The following is a 19,394-nucleotide window of genomic DNA, read 5'->3' as shown; positions in this document are numbered from 1 at the left end:
TTGTATTTTTTTTTGTCTTGTTGGTTTAGATAAAGATTTACTATTTTTCTAAACTGGTGTGGTGTCCATTTGTAGTGTTTTCACTGGATTACTGTATGTGCTTACAAATGCTTTACACACTCCCTCTGAGAAAAGCCTGTCTGCTCGTGCCAAGCTACCAAGGGTGTGAGCAGGGGTTATTTTAGGAGTGTATCCCCCTTACCCTGACTTGAAGCAAGGGTCCTTATTTGGACAAAGGTACCTACCTCTGCCAACTAGAGACCCCATTTCTAACAGGTGCCATCAGAACTTTGGTTCTAAGTGGGGGGTACTTTTATTTTCTGGCTTCCCCTGTTTGTACCCCCTCCTCTACACCTCTACTCCTGCCACTGCCACCACTGTCATGGAGCCTGTGACTGCTTGTGCTGGGCTTCACAGCTTTGATGTTGAACTAGATTCAAGCTCTCACCTTTAATTTGAGTTTTATACAATAGCTTTGCTGTAAAGTGAAACCCATTAGGTGAACAGCAGATGTTTCCATAATGTTTACGACTATAATTGTATGCATGCCAAATGCATCTTAATGGATATAAAACTAAAGCACACTTTTAGCCATATGCAAATAAGCATTAGCAAAGTCTGGCTTATAAATGAAAATGCAAGCAAGACCTATTGGCCTTGATAGTTCTTGATTTCGTTCGCATCTGATTAATTATTTTAACAGGATCAGTTTGTCAAAGTCTAGAAAATGCGAGTTTTTAACTCAGGCCTTTCAAGGACTTTGCATTCCACACCTCTTAAGATACTGTTGCACCATTGGTTTAAGTCCCCCACCTTGCCTGGGGGTATTGAGGCTACTGGCATTTGTTGCACTGTGGGATCGAGCTTGCTTGTCTCTCTCTATTTCTCTCTCTGAATGGAGTTACTGCAACATGGCACTGGAAGGACAACTCTTCTCTCTAGCCTGGGCCTCATATTTGAGTATCAATCAGATAAATCTGAGGGGGGCGCACCGGGGAGTAACAATCACCTCCCACCCAGGGCACGTCATAAAAAAGAAGTGGCAGGGCTAACCAAGTCACGCAGTATGCAAGTGACATCACAGCATGTGGCATCACAGTGCATGACATCACACTTGGCATCACAGGAAGCGGCATCACAACTCATGACTCACAGGAAGTGACATCAGATAATAAGATATTTGCTGAAGAGATCTGTATTTTGCCTAGTCTCAGTTTTGAATCAAAGTTAATGTGTCTCCTGCAAAGCGCACCATCTAACACGCAGATGACAGATTTTCATTTTATGTAAATGGATAAGTAGGTTACTCCTATTACTACCAGTTCATAAATTGTAATACTTCTAATATAGAGCAGTGAGCTATGCAGGACATGTGAATCCTACACCTTTTTAAACTCGATGTCTTATGTAACACATCCTGCACATTGATTTACACACATGATTTATTGTCAATGTATAATGTGCACATATGATGTAAAGCGCTCTGACATTCTGGATCGGAATGAGTAGCGCTATAAAACAAAATAGTGGAATTAAAAATTGTATTTCTGTAAATAATGGGGCAAACCAACACATCTGGCATTATTACAGTGCATGCATATCTTTTATATAAAGAGACTGAACAAAGTCAAAAGCTCTCTCTCTTAAATATCTGTGGCATGATAACACGCTGCGTGCCTATGTTTCCCCTCCATTGCATTTACATCTAGGTGTGAGGCGCCAGATAGCTCTCAGCCAGAATACTGAAACAAAAGGAGGCATGATGGCCCATTAAATGCAGCTTTTGTCTTGGGTCCAGCTGGAATTTAAAATAACAGAGCCCCTTTCCTGCCTGCATGTTACTGCTCAGAACGAAAGCAGACAACATGCAGGCGCTGCCGAATCTGTCCCAGTGTCTGAAAATGACACAAGGATAGTTCAGCATATTTCTGCAGTGGGAGCCGGCACAACTCATGGGTGGCGGGGCGGGTGCAGAGGAGGCCTAGGAGTGGTGGAGGGGGGGGGGGGGAGCGCAGGGGTCACAATTAAAAAAAATTAAAAACACTTACCTTCCTGCCGGGTCCCGCGTGTCTGCTCCTGCTCTCATCTTCCAGGAACAGGAAGCCCCGGCACACAGGCTCCCCTGACCAATCACAATGCTGCAATGCAGCGTTGTGATTGGTCTGCGCGCTGTGACGCAGAGCTCAGCCAGGGGCTGCTGGGGTGGGCATCTTCTCCATGCAGGTTGTAATGCAGCCTGCATGGATAACAGGGAAAGTGTGCATGACTGTGTTGGGCGGCCCGAGAGGGCCCACCAAACAGTTATTGCACACTTAGGAGAGTTGTACCCTCCATCCTCTGCTCTTCAGCCCTACCTCACCCTGCCCCCTCATGCAAGCTGCTGCAGCAGGAGGACAGATTAAAATGATAATATTACCTTATTATAATTTTATTTTTTCCTTTCTTTTCTGCTTGAAGGCAGTGGGGTGACGCTCCTCCACCTTAGCGGAGTAGCCACCACTGTATTTTTGTGGGGCCTAACTTCTTATCAGGGAGTATGGCTTCCACCATGTGAAAAGATTGGTTAGATGCCATCTATCAACATGTACCCTCGACTTGTGCCCTGCTCCCACCCAAATTCATTGTTCAGAGTAGGTAAGAGGGAGGAGGCTTAAAGTCATTTGGCGAGGGCCAACTGTGCAAAAAGTAGCAGCAAAATTGAGCTCTGTGAACTCTCACTATCTCGCACATTCTCTCTCATCTGAGCCTGACAGGTGCAGGTAGTTCTTTAGTTGTGTTGTTGTTGTCTCAGGCAGCTGTTCACCAGGGCCCTTTTGTACCTGTATCTTTCTCCAGAAGGCTTCATCAGCAAGAGGCCTTTCTGGATGGCCCTCACTCAGGAAAAGTTCATACCATACAAGACATGTGGGGTTACCACAAACACTCTGAGACTTCTGCAGAATCAGATGCCAGTTAATGGCGGCAGCTGTTATGTCACCTTACTTTTGTTCAGTTTAGGTTACAAATTCTTTCTTGAACACCTTGAGCTTCTGGAAAGAGCTGTTCTTTAGGATTCAGGCCACCTCCAGCCCTGGCTTTAGCAGCCCCTGAAGCAGTTTAAGTTCAGCTGTATCCAGGGGCCTAGTTGCATTCACTTACAGTAGCCTAAATGTGATACTGCCACACTCAGACTCGGGTCCTGGCTCCATTCCAGAGACTCTGACTAATTGCTTATATTCTATAGATGTTCCAGCAGTCTCCTCCTCTCAATCGTCTCCTCACAAAAGACTTTGGAGGGGACATACTAAGCTTTTGCGCCATGTTTGTGTCACAAAAGTGACGCAAAATGACTCAAAATCTTTTTTTGTAATTTACTTTCCAGCGCTAAACTTGTTTAGCGCTGGAAATAATGTAAAAGTAATGCGCTGCTTCGCGTTACTTTGTGCCATGGGGGTGTACCAAGGGTGGTGCATGGGCGTTCCCATGCAACCACCCGAGGTTTCGCATGCTAAACCCAATTTAATAAAAACAGTACATTGGGTTTAGCGTGAGAAAACGACGCCCTTTTCAACTCGGCTCAAGGAAGGAGAAATGCTTTCATTTCTCCTTTTCTGACTTTGCATGCGTGCTGCACTGTTCAGCAAGCATGCAAAGTTGGAAAAGCTTTCCCTTTTGTGTAGCATAGTAATTTGTACAGTTAGGTTAATCTTACTGTACAAAACCTATGCTAGACTCATGCACACTCCTTAGCGCAATGGCGCTAAGGTGTGTGCGTGGCGCACGGCAGCTGTAATCAGCGCCGGTGCAAAGGAAACGGGAGGAGAGAGCCATATCTTTGAAGATATGGCGCTCTCCTGCTCCCTCCCTGTTGCGCAACGCAGCACAGCCTCGCAGGGGGCTGTGCTGCATTGCATGATTTTTTAGTACATCTCCCCCTTAGAGCCTGATTACAATCTATGGAAATTGTAGTTTGGCAGACAGGACATCCATCACGTTTGTGACGGAGTATCCCATCCGCCAAGATCATAATCAGGCCCTTAGATTGTCTGCCCTTGATAGAAGCTGATAAAGCCAGTAGTTTGAACACTCAACTAATAAGGCAATATATAACCCAGTCCTTCCAAAGCTCATTGAGGCCAGGGAGAATCCGGGCATTTATGAGCTGGTGGAGTCTTCTGCTCTTCCCCTAAAATCTCTGCTCCAGAGTTAGCCCCTGGTCCTCAAGCAGTCAGAGGCAGGGCCCGACTGGGAGGAGAAACCGGCCGTGGCAAACTGCTCGGCCGGCCCTCAGGAGGGAGGAGTGGGAGGTGCGGCTGAGCTGTTAGTTAGTGCCGGTTTCGGCCAATTTTGTTACAGGGGGTCGATATTGCCGCCCTCCAGTAGCAAAAACGGCCCCAAGGGGCCCAAAACCGGCCCCCACCCTGGCAGCCCACAGGGGACACGCACGGTGCCATCTACGGCCAGTCCGGCCCTGGTCAGAGGAGATGTACAGAAGCCTAACCCAGAGCCCTCCATCTCCAGTTCACTGAACAGCGAGGTCAGGAATGGCACCATGTTTCTCTGGTTGGGTTAGCCCGTAAAAGCTGAAAACTGAAAGCTTAAAACTGAATATCTCTCTGCCTGCTACTTACCCCTCACCCTTATGCTTGTGCCCTGCATAGGCCTGTACAGTTGGGGAGATTTTGTTATTTTGTATTTTACTCTATTTAGGTATTTTCATTGTTCTTATTTTAATTACCAACCATCCATTCTTCTCTTTACGCTTTTATATTTTTTCTAACCCGATTGGCTATGGTGTACGTAATCTATATGTGGAGTTTCTGTTGGAAGGCTAGTTGAAAAGAAGGCCAAATATTATGATCATTATAGGAAAGGTTATACCATGCTGGGGCTGTTTCAGTGAGACAAATTAATGATACTGCTGTGGTCTCCAACTCTGGCACAATTCCGAGGATCAAGACTCCCTTTTGTTTATAAATGCCCAATTGGAGATACTTCTATACACAATCTGAAGACCTAGAGGGGCGTGACCATGATCACAAGCATCAGTCTTCCCAAGAGACAGCAAGTGTGGCTGGAGTCCTTGTAATTACAGCAGGAGCTCCTCAACCGGCGCCCCAGGATAAAGTCATTGCCTTAGGGACTCATTTAGAGCTTGGCGGACCGGGTTACTCTGTCTTAAACCAAACCAGGTCTCCGTTCTTCCACTCTTTCAGAGATGACATGGCCCATATAATCTATGCTAGTATACAGTTATTGTGTAGTTTTATGCATTTTGTAATGTATTAGGGGGAGATGTGGTGATGAGTTCTTCTCACTACATTCCACATTCTGGGTTCCAGTGCTAAGGAATATGGAATATAGGGTGGGTGATGATCAGGTGGGTTCCATCTCTGGCAGCTGATGCCTGAGGCTGCTGAAGACTGTGGCCAATAAACCTCTCCTGTGAGATTTAGCTCTTGTGTAGTGTTTTGGATTCGTTACACTACCTCAGAGGCGTGATGCTTTATCAGATTAGCTTGAGGCATCTGATTGCCTTGAATTAGGTCAAGTAGATTTTCTCCTAAAAACAGAGGAGCAGACACAGAAGGTTTGAACATCTTTGACCCAATAACCAACCGTCTGCTCTTTGCCAATTCTGAGAGATCTGTGCAGCTTTCCAACTGAAGCAATTCATATCAGATAATTATTTTGACAATAACTTCTAATGATTTTATTATTTTTATCTTCACCTCCATTTGGATTTAGAGGTGGATGTAGCAGAGAGATGCCACACTGCAAATACTTATGATGCTCCAGACTCTTCCGCCCTCTCCTGCGGGACCGTTCAGCAGCAATTGATAAGGGTCAACATCTTCACGTTTACATGTAACCGCGAAGAGGTTATGGGAATTGATGGATGATCCTCAATTGATTCTTCTCCTTTTTAGACAGTCGAGATCAGTAAATAAGTTCTCTTTCTAAAACAGAGGTCATCTTTCCGGGGATCCATTCTGACAGCTTCCAATTAACTCCCTAAATTAAATCTCTTAGCTCTCTTCTCAGTCATGCCTACATCTCTTGTTTCCTACATGCTGTGGATATTCAGCCTTGTCTCAAATCCCCTCCATTGGCATCTCACCTCTGACTAATAAGTTTGAGAATATTTAATCGTGGGTCACCTTCCATCCTTCAAACTGAGGCCGCTAAAGACAGGGTTTCCTCAAATCAAAGGCCTTCTTCTCCTCCCACTGCGCCACTCTGGCTAAATCCTGACTCGACTCATTAAAAAATAGTTGTCTCTTATAGACTGCCTTAAATACTTTGATTTTAGCCTACACAAAAAAATCATTTGAGAAGTACACATTAACTTGCAAGCCAAAAATTTACAGCGTCGTCTTGGGCTTTGTGGTGGATTACATTTTACTCCTGGAATCAGATTAAATTGTTGATTGAATGAATTGCTCTGTCTAGGCCTGGCTATAGGAAGTATAGTGTACAAAGGTCTCAGACTCTGGTACCTCCATTATCTGAAGCAAAAACGGACATGCACATTGAATCATTCAATCCCATTCATCAGCAAATCACTCTTAAAAATATTGAATACTTTCCAAATCTTTCAAAGAGAGCCGGGACGCCCTGTTGCTGGGGCAGCTGTGCGCTTTACAAGTCTACAACATTTACATTTACAGAGTGCTGTAGAATTCTGGAACTCCATGTCCCCAGGGATGTGACTGCTTGCTTATGTGGATCAACAAATAAAGACACGAGAGGGCTTCTATTCCATTATCATGACCAGATGGGATCTTTTGGGGTGTTTGTCTACTCTCTACCAGGATTCGTGGGCGCTTACCCTGTGAGGCTCCTTATCAATTGTATATATGCCCAGGCTCAGTATTTTTCGTCAACGTATCTTTGTTTTTACATAGATGCCACTCTAATGAGGGCCTCCTTGCACCGTTAGTCTTGAAAGTTATTTATTGTGAAACTGATTTATCTTCTGATTGCGCAATGTGAGGCTATTTAGTGCCATGGATGAAAAAGAGAAGAATCATGCTTAGTAGTGCTACATTTCACAACACGTCCTGTGCAATTTTTTTATTTTGTTTCTAGGTTTTTTGTTTTTTTTTGTAAATTTATTTTTATTTTCAGTAAACAGTAAAATAACAATAATCAGGAGGCACAAGGTCAAAACATATAGGTATCCTGATATTCCATCTAATATTCAGCTTGGTTTTTTGAGACAGCTTTAGGGTGGGTTGTGTACTACCGTCATCATTGTGGCGTCCCACCTATGCACATAACACCCCATAGGAAAATCACAGTATTCAGTTACAAATGGCTATATCACATCATTTCGTCAGAGTCTTGTGCTATTGTTTCTAGGTTTTTATAATGATATGCATAAATGCAACTGTTCCAGAGTATTAGAGAGTGGGAGTGTGGCCTGACAACCAAAAGTAAAATGACTGAAGTAGTTGGGTAAGGACTTCGCCATATGCTTGAGGGAGCAGGTAAGGTTTAAGCCTGTTGCAGGTTTACGACTAGAGTAATGTGTATCCTTCTGAAGCTGCAGGGCCCCGCATTATTTTTTTTATATCATCTCTGTAGTATAGGACACCTTTCCACTACTCTCCCCATTGATACATTAAAGGTGACGCTAGTTTTTGTGGCTGGTGAGGTAGTCACCTGAAACGCTGCAGCGTGGTGGTTTGTTCACACTTTCTCCTGGTGCTAGTGCACACATTCTGAGATGAGGCCTCTCTCTCTCACACCTTCACTTATTCCACTTCGGTGAAAGACCTTGAGAAGGTGGAGTCTTGTTCAATGATTGCACCAAGTACAAGTAGAAGCCAGGTGTGCTGCAGACCAGAAAAGGAACCAGTGTTCAGCACCTTTCCTGCATCCAAAAGTCTATCTGAGCCTAGGCCTTCGGAAGAGAAGCTTTCATCATTTAATATCATGATATATATTGTAGGGGTGATGAAGACATTCTGCCCCTATGGAAGGCTTGAATGTGGACATGGTTATATCTGGCGGGAATAACATGACTCGGAGATGGAATATTTCCCTTCAGGGTACCTTACTATGTTAATCATTTGGACTAGAAATAAGTCACTGTTACATTTTTCCTATTTCATGTAAATATTGTTATGCTAATTACCTTGTAATTTTGCTTACTGGAACATGGAACACTGTGCCTGCGTTGTACGATCTATGTTGCATGTTCCAGGGTTGGCAGGTTGCCTGTTATCTTCCAGTACCAAGTTGTGCTGTGTCTCTCTTCCTTCATATAAATATATAAATATTTAAATCTACCTGATCTCTTGGACATCTTTACTTTATAGTGACGTGTCCTTTTTAGACCTTAAAATTGCTGCTTCAAATAGCGTCCAATTGTAATGTTTTAGGGGGGATAGTTATTTTATACAGAATGTGATTTTTGCCTCAATTGGTAAATCCCTTGTTTTTTTTAATTTTCAGGATGTCCATAAATCTAGAGCATTGACTAAAGAGTACCTTATCTAGGTTGCAGACCATCTAAGAGCAACTAACTGGAAGCTGCGCCAGGTAACAAGTCCTCCTGGGCCCGCGCGCCAACAATGTTTTATGCTATAAACAATATAAACTAGATCAGATCACTCTGTAGTGAGAGTTTCTTTTTATTAATAACAATCCTCCTGATATAGTAAAGACCAGTATACTGCACTGGTACTTAGTCACTCACAGGGCAGGATGCAAGGCAGGTCAGGAGTGCGCATGCGCACCTGGACAGGCTGCAGGAAAGATTTGCCGCCACATTCATTAGGAAGGGGGAGTCTCAGCTTCTCTGGCTTGCGCAGGCGTACTGTGATTTCCTGCCCTTCTGTGAGGTCCAGACTCCACAGACTGTCATCCCCCCACCAGCTGTTTTATGGTTCCTTTTCTCTACTTCTCACTGCCTGGTCCCTCCTTGATTCTCACGCCCTCTTCTTTAAGCCCAATGACTGAAGGTGGTCGCCCAAACTTAACGCATGGTCGTGAAACCTCGGTGAGACACAAGCAGTGTGAATATGACCAGTACCCTAAGGCTCTCTCCTCGTTCATTCTTCTTGTATCCTGTTGTAAATGTTTATTCTCAAATGTACTTACTTGGTTCTAGCCCTTCCTTTGTGTCCTTTCCCTTCATGCTTCTAGAACCAAGGAATGTTCTTTGTGTGTTCTTTGAACCTGGCTGGGTTCGAGCTTGGGCAGTTACGAGTTCGGTCAGCTGGGGAGTTGTACGCTGTATATCTTTGTTCCTGAATAAATCCACACCTACCGTTGTGAAGTGATTGATGTTCTTCTTTCCCGCTTCATCTTACATCACTTGGCGACGATCTTCGAAGCTGATCGGACCGTGATTCGTGAGTGGTTTTGGTGTGGAGGAACATTTTTTTGGGGACGACGACTCTCCCCAAGCATCGGATCCTGCGTGCGACTGCACCGGCATCGTCTTTGTGCATCCGTTCCTATCCTCTGGACTACAGGCGATTTGGCTGTCCTGTTTCCTGTTCAGAGGAGCTTGGCACCCACGTCATCAACCAACCGTGAAACGAAGTCTCTTCGCGCTCGAGTTCACGCATGACAGGTGTTGCCTAGTTACGTTTGGTGCGCACACGACGTACTCGGAGCGCCACCTACTGGAACAACGACATCATCACTTTGGGAAACATTAGGAACTATTCAGGATGCGAAGCAGCTAGAACGCTGTCTTCACTAGTAAATTTCTGATTCCACATATGGACTTCAACGTTCACCGTAGCGTCTTTACAGGCACAGTAGCCCACAATATTGAAGATTGCTGGTAACTGGTGACTATTTATATTTTTTTTTTGTGTGTTCTTATTGTACATACCTCCATTTGAGTTTCAGGTAAAAGCATTACTAGTTAATCGACTGTGGAGGATCACATCCCTACTCACAATTTATTTTAACCTTTTGCGCTTTCATTAGGCTTGTATTTCCAGATTTGTGACTACAATTAGACCTCACATAGCTTTATATCACCAGTATGGCGCAACAAGTCAATGTGGCTCTTCCTCCACCCTTTTTAAGTGAACCTGGAACACCTCAAATTCCTTGGGAAGACTGGATAGTTATGTTTGATAACTATCTTGATGCCCTTGACGGTCAGGAGTTTTCGGCTAAGCGGAAGAAAGCGCTATTATTAGGTGCCCTTGGTAAAGAAGCACAACGTATTTTCAAGTATCTACCTCAAACATTGCAAGCTTCTGGTCAAGCATTGCCCAATAAATACAAGGACGCTGCATGTAGACTAGAGGTAAAGTTCACAAAGGAGGAAAACCTAGTCATGAATAGGTATACATTTTACACACACAAACAACGTATTGATGAGTCCATTGATGATTTTGTAACACAGTTAAGAGAATTATCCGTGAAATGCAATTTTGGTGCTATGGCAGACGAATTAATACGCGACCAATTGATTGTGCAGTGCAATAACAAAAAGATACAAGAAAGACTCTGGGCAGCCAAGAATCCTTCGTTAAAAGTTGCAGTGGATTTGACTAAAGTTGTTGAACAATCCGAAATATGTATGAAGGAATTACAGAGATCCAGTACTCAAGCACAGATATCTGAAGTATCTGAGAAATATATGCAAGAGTGTGAAAGCGTTGATGAGGAATCTATTGCTGCACTCAAATTTAAAGGAAAATGCTTTGTAAACAAAAATACCTTTGTGAGAAATCCCACAAAATGTTGTTCGAGATGTGGTAGCAATACACATGCCTCAGATGCCAAATTCTGTTTCGCCAACAACAAAGAATGTCTAAAATGTGGCAAGATGGGGCATTTTTCGAAAATGTGTAGATATAAAGGAAAGCCTAAAGTTGCTGTGGTGGATGATAAGGTCATTGAAATTAAGAGAGAGAAAGATAAAATCCTAATAGTAAATGATTCTGATGTACATGTTAATGTTATTAATGGGATGAGGGAAAAACGTCCAAGGGCAGACTTCGATATTAATGGTCATGAGGTAACCTTAATGGTGTATACTGGTTCAAGATATACAATAATTCCTGAACCTATATTTAGAAAAGAGTGGTCTGATTTACCCCTCTTGTCCAGTGACATACGTCCCACAGGGTTTCAAGGCGAAAGTATAGATTTTTTAGGATATTTCAATGCTGACATTTCTTTTTCAGGCAAGTCCACTAAAGGTAAAGTTTACGTTGCTGTTGATGGGCCTCCAATCCTTGGGTGGATTCACCAGTATGACCTACATATAATTGTGAACCCTAGGGCGTTTCCCCAAGTGATGATTGTTGATGAGCTTTCGCTTAATAGTATTTTACAAGATGCTAGCAGTGTATTTGACAATGAGTTGGATGAACTAAAAGGTTATGTTCACAAGATATTACTAAAAGAAAATTCTGTTCCCATCCAACATAAACTTAGGAGAGTTCCCCTTACAGTTAGAGATGAAGTTAGGTCTCTAATAATGAAATGCTACAGGGTGATATTATTGAACCAGTTGAGGCATCCACTTGGATTTCTCCGGTTGTGATTTCCCGCAAATCGGATGGAAAAATTAAATTCTATGTGGACCTCAGGTCCCTTAATAAGAATGTCATAGCTGATACCTTTCCTCTTCCTAATATTGGAGAATTAGTTACCACATTAAGTGGTGCAAAGTTATTTACCAAGTTAGACCTTAAGAGTGCATACCATCAGATTTGCTTACACGATGAATCTAAAAGCCTTACTGCATTTATTACCACAGAGGGGACATTCCAATTTACTAGACTCCCTTTTGGTCTAACCTCTGCTGCCAGTGTTTTTCAGCAGATGGTGACAGAATTGTTTAAAGGTATCAATAAGATCGTGTTTTTCCAAAATGATATCTTAATTTTTGGAGAAACTATTGGCGATCATAATTGTGTCCTTAAAGAGGTTTTAAGGAGGATTGGAGATGCTGGTTTAACCCTTCGCAAAGAAAAGTGCTCATTTTTAGTACAACAGATCGAATACCTAGGGTATGAAATTTCTGCACAGGGTGTTAGGCCCAAAAAGGATTTGTTGCAAGCCATACATTTGGCTCCTTGCCCCGCTGATAAGGATCAACTCAGATCTTTTATGGGTCTTATTGAATTTTATTCGAAATTTGTTAGGAATTTTTCTGATAAGACTCTGATCTTAAGACTCTTACTAAAAAAAGGCGTGAAATTTGCTTGGGATGTGAGTCATACTGAGTGTTTCAATGCAATAAAAAAAGAATTGTGCGAAGCTAAAGTTTTAGCATCATTCGACATCAAACGTCCCTCGGTGCTTATGGTAGATGCGAGCGCAACTGGTTTAGGGGCTGTTCTCCTCCAGAAATTTGATGAAGGCAATAGAACTATTGTGTTTGCATCACGCACTCTTTCTACTTCAGAACAGAATTACTCAGTGATTGAGAAAGAGGCTTTAGCTACCGCATGGGGCATACAATATTTTAGGACTTACCTCTGGGGTACCAGGTTCCAAATCATGACAGATCATAAACCGTTGATTCGGGTTTTGTCTCCTGGGGGAGCTAAGAAAGGTTCTCCTAGACTAGCTAGGCTTGCATCCAGACTTCAGGAGTACCAGTATGATATAATTTATATTCAAGGATGGCGCAATATACAAGCTGATTGTTTGTCAAGGTTGTCTATGCAGAGTGAGAATTGCAAATATGACTCATCTGAAGTTGAAGATGATGGTGCTATTGCATTTGTTCATGATGTTGTGGCATTGAGCGATGGTACTTTTGATAAAGAGGAGTGGTGTTCTGCCATGTCTGTAGATAATGTTTTATTAAATGTCATGGAGTTGGTTAAATTAAGAGCAAGACGTGAGAGTTGTGTTCAACCTTCGGTCCGTCCATTTATTAAGGTTTTGGATGAATTATCTGTTTGTGGCGAGCATATTCTTATGAGAGGGGACAAGTTTATTCCCCCATGTATCTTGAGACCCAAATTAGTGAAATTAGCCCATGAAGGCCATTTGGGACAGACTTTCACACAACGTAGAATTAGGGAAGATTTTTGGTGGCCGGGTTTGGATGCACAGGTTTCTGCCTGGGTTGAAAACTGGCCAGTTTGCAGAGACAGTGAGAAAAGACTTAAACTGGCTTCTAGTCAAACCATGGGCAGTATTTCTGCTCCTGAACAGGCTTGGCATAATATCTGCCTCGATTTTATTGGTCCTATGGATGAGTTGCCATTAGACCAAAGGTTTGCCATCGTTGTGGTGGACGTGTTTTCTAAATGGCTTACGGTCAAATTTGTAAAGGACATAACTACTGAACGCTCTATAAAGTTTCTTAAGGATTTATTTCTAGAAGAAGGTTGTCCTTCAATTATGATAACGGACAATGGCACACAGCTCACCTCACATAAAATGTGTGACTTTTTGTCTGGCTGTGGTGTAACACACCACCGTACTTCTTTGTACAATCCTCAAGGGAACGGTGTTTGTGAGAGGGCTAATAGAGTGGTGAAAGGGATTATACAAATGTTTTGTTCTTCTGGTTGTTTTACTGATGAGATGGTGCAAAACATGGTGTGGGCTTACCTTACCACATCTCATGGGCATAAGGGCAAGTCTCCTTTTGAATTAATGCGAGGGAGGTGCCCTGGTACCAAATTGATACCTTCTTGGATCAATAACAGAGTATCTGACAACAGTAAGGTCGATACTTGCTTACATGCAAACCAGGATTTTTCAAGGCCTATATCTTGTGGTGATTTAGTTAAGGTGAAACCGGGGAGGTTTACTAAAGGTCTCGCTAAGTTCAAGGGCCCATATAAGGTTATGGAGTGTTTTCAAGATTATGTTGTACTGGACAATGGGCAGAAGTGGAATCTTAGGAGAGTCGCTTTATATAAAAAATAGTCTTCTCCTAACTTTTCCTATCACCTGGTTCAGGAATCCAAGTCCAACACGGGGTACATGCTCTCTACTTCTGTTGAAGGAAATCCCTCTCCTTCTACAATCTCTCGCAGTACTGAAGGGGTGGTGATGCCTTTCAAAGTGGTTCTAGTGAGCAGGTTTCCCAAACTTCTACTAGTCAAGTTTCCCAATTGTGTCTTTCTGACGGTGAATCCAGGAGTGGAAGAGTTCGCAGACCTCCTATTTATTTGAATGATTATTTGTGCTAGTTTTCAGATCCTTTTATCACACACACCATCTATGTTATTGAATGATTATTTATGCTAGTATTTACAGGGTGTTGTTTTATTCTTGTGACTTATATTTAATTGTAAGGGGGAAGATGTGTTGTAAATGTTTATTCTCAAATGTACTTACTTGGTTCTAGCCCTTCCTTTGTGTCCTTTCCCTTCATGCTTCTAGAACCAAGGAATGTTCTTTGTGTGATCTTTGAACCTGGCTGGGTTCGAGCTTGGGTAGTTACGAGTTCGGTCAGCTGGGGAGTAGTACGCTGTATATCTTTGTTCCTGAATAAATCCACACCTACCGTTGTGAAGTGCTTGATGTTCTTCTTTCCCGCTTCATCTTACATCATATCCCCCTTAGATGCTTGAGATGAACAACAGGCAGCAGAAAGCATGCAGACAATACAAACAGATATGTTTACTGTGGGGGAGCAGGAAGGGCCTGTGCTCAGCCATGTCTTCAGGGTACCCCATTTGGGGTAATATCTACTAGTGTAAGGGGACTGCACACAAGAAAGGGCTAACTCTCGTGAATGAGAGCGGACCCGAGCTCACAACTACTTTTCACATCTCTTGTGGCCCTTGCACTATCCCTCACCTGCTGAGCACACTAGATGTGGTCTGGGCCTTAGCAAGTGGTCACTCTGCAGAATAGCTGGTAGTGGCGCAGAAACGCCACTCGTGTTCACTCCATCCATCACAGTGTTATATATCTCAATATAGCTCATTTCTGCAATCAGTAAGGACTTCTAGTGCTGTAGGCTGCCACAATGTGTGTTCCTTACAGTTGCATTTTCCAGACAGGCTGGAGCCTGGTCATCATATAATGAAAAGTTTCAGCTTTTGTGTTTTTTTTAGATCTCCTCCACAACTGTGCTGTGTCCATTGTGTGCTTTGAGTGTGGAACATTGGGTCCATGCAAAAACCATAATTGGACAAGGTAGAAGAACGAGTGGCAATGCCTTATTTTCGGAATTTTATTTTGATAGAAACTAATTACTCTCCTTGTTGAACTTGCCTTGTCTTCACACTCTCTCTTTCTATGACTCATCTTTCACCTTCTGCTCCCCTCTCATGCTCCTATTCTCATTTCTTCTCTAAGTCATCACCATTTCTTTCTCAATCATGCTGACAGTTCAGCATCCCTCCTTGTTTACTTCTGCCTCTACCCACTGTTCTGGGATAACACCACACAAGAGAGGTGCTGAGATGAGTCTCTTCCTGCAAACAGAATACACTGAGCCCAGGGGCTTCCTCGGGCTCCCTTTGGTCTTCCAAGCAGCAGCATGGAGTTCAGGGCTTTGCAAGACTTGGCCAGTGTGGCTTGTACTAAGGGCCCAGATTCAGATAGTTTCCCCTCTTCTTTGCCTTAATATTTTACGAGCTGCAGCTGGTGTCATCACCATCAGGACTGGTCTATGGACATACCGGATGTCAGTCAATCCGATGCCTATAGCCACTCCCCCTTTGCAGTGGGTGGTGCGAACCACTGCCATTAGGCGGCACCACTTGGTTCTGCTTCCCATGCTATCCTTTGGGAGGGCGGCGGGTGGGTTGTAGGAGGTGCCCGTGGATGGGTATCTTGCCCCCCCTTGCTGATGATACACCCTCACCGCGTCTGTTGTGCCCGTAGCTGTCCGAATGGTGATGCCCACTACAGAGTTGCAGCTATCACTCCTGTATCATAGGTTCCATAGGCCTAAGGGGCCCACTGATCCCTGTGTCAGTGCCATGGTACCTTTGCTACTCCCCTGGCCAACTACTACATTTAGGAAGTTCAACATTTTCGAAAACAGCACCTAATGGAGGAAAGCCCTCCCTCCTGCACTCACATCCCTGCCTTGCCTCAAATTGTTGCATGCTGAATGAGTTTCTTTCAAATGTGGGTTTTGTTATGCCATTTGTGTTTTTTATACTTGTATTGTTTTTTTGCTGTAAGTGGAAATCGTTAATGGTGTGCAATGGTATTTTATTAGTTTTTTATAAAGCGCTTCTTTAAAGGTTTAAAGGCATTAACTTAAAATAAATAATATTTGTATGTATGCCGTTTTCTTCCCCTGACCCTTCTTCTCTTGCTTTATTTTCTACTGCTCCCTCCTGTACTTGTCTGCTCTGTGTCTTTTGCACATTTTCCTCTGCCCCAGATCCAGTTTCTTTCCCTACCCTTGTCTCTTTGGCACCCCCCTTCCACACTGTCTTCCTCCCTTACTCTCTTGGTGTTCCCTCATTTCCTTCAGCAAGATTTGGTCTCTGCTGCTTTTGTCCCTTGTATTTATAAACCCCTCGGCTATCATGACCTAAATAAAACAGTTTTCTCAATCTCTCTTTTCTGGGTCCAAGGGGAGAAATTACAAACGTGCTACACGATTATCAGAGCAACAGCAGCGTCTGCTCATGGAGCTAATTAGCAGCCCCTTCAGGGCCTTGTCGAACACATGACAACCATCAGTTCTATGCAGGCGCATGCACTTCTATGATGTATGGCCACATAGCTCTTTCATGCACACAGTAAGGGGGATTGGCCACTGCCAGGCCCTCCTGGACCAATCAGAGTTTACTGCTGCTCCAGTTGTCTCATCGCCTTCCTGCCATGGTCACTCCCATTTGTATGTATTTGATTTCTGATGCAATATTGTGCCTTGTCCTCACTACCACTGGAATGCGTTCATTACTGTTTGTTTAAAAAAAGTCTATGTGCCCCCTCATTTGCCCCGGAAGAGTCAGACGCCCATGCACCCGCCTCTAACTTATTGCCACGTTTTCCCTGCAGTTGGCCAAGGGCATGTTCAAGGTTCGCCAGGTGGATTTAATAGAAGGCGGCATTAGGCTGAAGCAGAGGCTGGCACACCAGGTTATCAGCAGTGAAGCAATAATGCCACCACCAGGGGCTGGGCAAAGGACTATGCCACACTAGGCGGGAACATGTTGTCCTCTTTGCCTCTTCTAACTAACTGCCTCATTTGGTGAACATAGGGAACTAGACAGTAACTGGACATTATCTGGACCAAGATGCGGCCCAAAAAGACATCATCGTGGCCCAGGGAGATACCATGAAGTGATGAGCATTGGCACCCACCAATGACCCACTCAATAACATCATGTGTGAGGTCATGAGCAGTACATTGGAGGAGTTAAGGTTGCCTTGCTCACCATAACTGGTAGATTTGAGCAATTTTGGGATTTTTTATTGTATGTATGTAAGTGGTATTTCTATATCACAAACCTAATTTAAAGGCAGCAGAGCATTGTAAATTATCAAAGGCAAGGATACTGTTAACAAACGATTTGAGAGATAGCTGGTTTGTGGACTGGTGCTGCAATTATAACACTAGCATTGCTTCATCTGAAGAGGTTTAGAACAACGTATACACAAATATATACACAACCACCCCTGTGCAATTATAGTTAGGTCAATCAATCAATCAATCAATTAATCAATCAGGGGGTTTATAAATCGCCCAACTCACCTGTGAGGGTCTCAAGGTGTTGGGGGGGGGGGGGGTGAGGTGGGTGGGGGAGCACAGCTCCGGATCAGTCGAAGAGCCAGAGGTCAGAGTCTCCATCAGAAAAGCATTATTTGTTTCTTTGGTGCTAATTTACAAATCTGCACAACTCTGTCCAAAAACCACTTTGGCTCCTTCATGGAAAGTTTCACACTGATTCGTCAAGCAAGGCCAAGCAAACGAGGGGGTTTTGCCAGTTCCCATGCTAATTCTTATAGGATGCTTTGCTCTGTTATACAGAAAAAACAGATGAACCGAATGACTGGGAAAATTTGCTTTTTTTAATTTAGTGTAAATCTGTTCAGCTCTTTTCGAGAAATTATCATTAGAGAGAGGCTCAATTTAGGCACAAAGGGGTTAATCTTCAGACAAACCTAGGGATATTTAGACAGTTGGCGTTCAGATATGTTCTGCTTGCCCCATTAGAAGTGGATTGGTCTATCTTGATTGTCCTGCCACAGCATTAAATATATGCCACGGCAGCCATTACAGGACGGTGATAAATTACACTGGCTGCTGCAGCAGAATACCTAGGCAATGTTTATAATTCTATATATTTGTATATTAATATAACGAGTTTTCAGTGAAGAGCACTACATGTGGTAAACCTCTCACACATACGTTCAATTGATTAATTCAGTTTATTCAATATTCGAATTTTTTTTATCAAACAGGCACATATCAAATCATATCTACACATTTCTCAAGGTGTAAAACTAATTGCATATGAAAGAATTAGCCAAATCATAATGGTTCTTTCAATAATGATCATTTATGTACTGGACACAACCATCACATTCCTTCTTGTTTGAAGAAGTAGAACCTTCCTTCCATTCTGAAGAATATTCTCACAGGGTACAGACATTAAATGTTTCGCGGAAATCATGCTGCTTCCTCAGGGCTGTGAGAATAATATTGTAAAACACACAAAAAGTATAATAAAAAGAGAAGAGAAAAAAAAAACATCATTTAGAAGACTAATATGAATTGGCTAATGTTATCACATGCACTTGGTTTTACTTTTTTTTTTTTTTTAAATGAAAAGAATACTGCTAGTTTTGAATACTAAGCGGTAGGCTTACAGGTTGTAAAATGTGTTTAGAGGTTTATGTAGCATGACTTTCTATCTATTCAGAGCCATGTTATGCTCCCCCCCAAAATCCTTTCAAGTTTGTCTGCACTGGTCTCAAGGCTCGAGCCAGGTTGTGTGCAGCTCCCTCAAGTTCTCTGCAGGTCTCAGGGCTCCAGCCAGGTTGCGTACAGCTCCCTCAAGTTTCTCTGCAAGGTCTCTAGGCTCTAGCCTGGTTCTGTACAGCTCCCTCGAGTTTCTCTGCAGGTCTCAGGGCTCTAGCCAGGTTGCGTACAGCTCCCTCAAGTTTCTCTGCACTGGTCTCATGGCTTCAGCCAGGTTGTGTACAGCTCCCTCGAGTTTCTCTGCAGGTCTCAGGGCTCTAGCCAGGTTGTGGGCATCTCTTTCTGTCATTTTGCATTCACTTCATTATTAAGTTTTAAAAAAAAGAATAAGTCTTTGTTTTCCAGTTTTCTGTAATCAGTCCTAAATGGGGTGTTAAAGCATTGCTTCAAGTTCAAGTTCTCTGCAGGTCTCAGGGCTCTAGCCAGGTTGTGTGCAGCTCCCTCAAGGTTCTTTGCAGGTATCAGGGCTGTAGCCCGATTGTTTACAGCTCCCTCGAGTTTCTCGGCAGGTCTCAGGGCTCCAGCCAGGTTGTGTGCCGCTCCCTCGGGTTTCTCT

Source organism: Triturus cristatus, chromosome 2_1, assembly GCF_964204655.1.
Source record: "Triturus cristatus chromosome 2_1, aTriCri1.1, whole genome shotgun sequence".
Taxonomy (NCBI): domain Eukaryota; kingdom Metazoa; phylum Chordata; class Amphibia; order Caudata; family Salamandridae; genus Triturus; species Triturus cristatus.
This window is presented reverse-complemented; position numbering follows the sequence as displayed.